This window comes from Triticum aestivum, chromosome 6D (genome assembly GCF_018294505.1).
Source record: "Triticum aestivum cultivar Chinese Spring chromosome 6D, IWGSC CS RefSeq v2.1, whole genome shotgun sequence".
NCBI lineage: Eukaryota > Viridiplantae > Streptophyta > Magnoliopsida > Poales > Poaceae > Triticum > Triticum aestivum.
The window spans coordinates 30,586,014-30,588,112 of NC_057811.1; positions in this window are offsets into that span (position 1 = coordinate 30,586,014).

Consider the following 2,099-nt stretch of genomic DNA (forward strand, 5'->3'; position numbering starts at 1 on the left):
TAGTTTACCAAGAATAGCCTCCAAAAAGACCCACTCTACGCGGTCATACGCTTTGTGCATGTCCAATTTCACTACACAAGATCCCTCCTTGCCTTTTTTTCTTTTTTTCATCGTGTGAAGACATTCGTATGCAACTATGACATTATCCGTAATAATTCGGCCAGGAACAAATGCACTTTGCGTCTCACTGATAATCTCTGGGAGAAATACCTTCAGTCGAGCCGCCATCATCTTTGAAATGACTTTGTAAACCACATTACAGAGGCTTATAGGGCGGAATTGGGACACCTTCTCCGGCATGTCCACTTTCAAAATAAGCACTATGGTGGTCATATTCCATCCCTCAGGAATAATCTTACTATTCACGGCTTCGAGTACCTCTTTCACCAGATCCGGGCCTACCAAGTTCCAAAATTTCTTATAGAAAATTGTGTGCAGCCCTTCCGGGCCGGGGGCCTTCAGGTCACCTATACTGAATAACGCTCTTTTAACTTCTTCTTCGGTGTAAGGTGCAAGTAAGGGTTCATTCATATAAGAGGAAACACGCGGTTTAACTTTATTGAATACTTCCCAATTGGGTACAGCAACTTCTGAAGTAAAAAGGCCCTGGAAATATTCATCTATTAAAATTCTCATGGCCTCGTTGTTCTCTCTCCAGTCTCCGTTTTCATCCATCAGACGACGAATAAAATTCCTCTTCTTTCTTGCAGTAGCAAAATTGCTAAAGAAATTTGTATTTCTATCACCGTACTTGAGCCAATTTGCCCTACTGCGTTGTACCCAATAAATCTCCTCCTTCTCCATAGTTTCTTCAATTTCAATCAAGAGAGAGTGTTGCCTATCTGCCGACTCATCAGTGAGTGGCCCCGATCGCAACGAGTCCAGCTCCGCCTTTAAGTCCTTCAGTCGACGTTGCGGAGCCCTCAGAACTTCGCGATCCCATCGATGAAGGTGTTCATGCACCAAGGCAGTGCGATCAGCTAGGGACGCCGAGACGCACGTACGTTCCCATGCCTCCGTGACCTGCTGAAGCATCTCTTCCTCCAGCAACCATCTTGCTTCGAGCTGCCTCTGTTCCCGCCTAGTATGTTGCTCAGCTCCCGCCGCACCATCTGTGTCAAGTACAATCGGCATGTCGTCTGATTTTATATGCGGAGCATTTGTAACAATCACACCTAGGAACAACCCACGGAAGGGGCCATTACATACCGCTCTATCTAGGCGTTCATGTAGCCGGCGATGCCTCCAAGTGAATTGGTCTCCCAAGAACCCCATATCCCCCAATTGACAGTCAACAAAAGCATATCTAAATCTCTGCATCATAGAAACAGGGCGCGAAGCACCACCCTCCTTCTCATGGGAATACAAAATCTCATTAAAGTCTCCCAAGACCACCCATGGGATTTGTGTTTGTTGGGCTAGACCACGGAGATAAGTCCAGGAAAGATGTTTATCCACCCAACGTGGCTCGCCATAAAACCCAGTCAACCTCCATTGCTCCTCCGGTCTAGTACCCACTGTTGCATCAATAAATTTTTTATTATTGTCATGAATTTGCATTACCATAGGGCAACACCAAAACAAAATGAGCCCACCACTGGCTCCGACATTCTCCACTACTTCCACTCTATCCATCTTCAGTTTTCTCATGAGTTTCCCTGCCTTAACTATGTTCAGATGTGTTTCAGACAGGAACAACACATCCGGCCCCCACTGCTTCTGGATATCCAGAAGAGCTCTCTCTGCCGCAGAGCTGGCCATTCCGGGACAGTTCCAACTTAAGATTTTCATTGCGCACGGCGAGCACCCTCGAGTGGATTCGCCGATGTATCAGTTGATGTACTTGTGTCGCCATCCGGTCTGTGTCTTTTCTGGTCATGGATTTTCTGCGGGGTCTCATTTGGCTCTTGTCCACAACTCCAGAGGAATTTGTTTCTATCATCAAGATTTTGTCTGACACAAAGCCTTCTGTGGGAACCTGCTGCTCCACTGTCCTCTGAGTGAACGTACCATCGGCATTGACAAGTCGTTTGCGAGCCATCGAGACAACAACCCCATTATTCACCAGTCCTCCATCACTATCAAGGTCCATCTTTTCT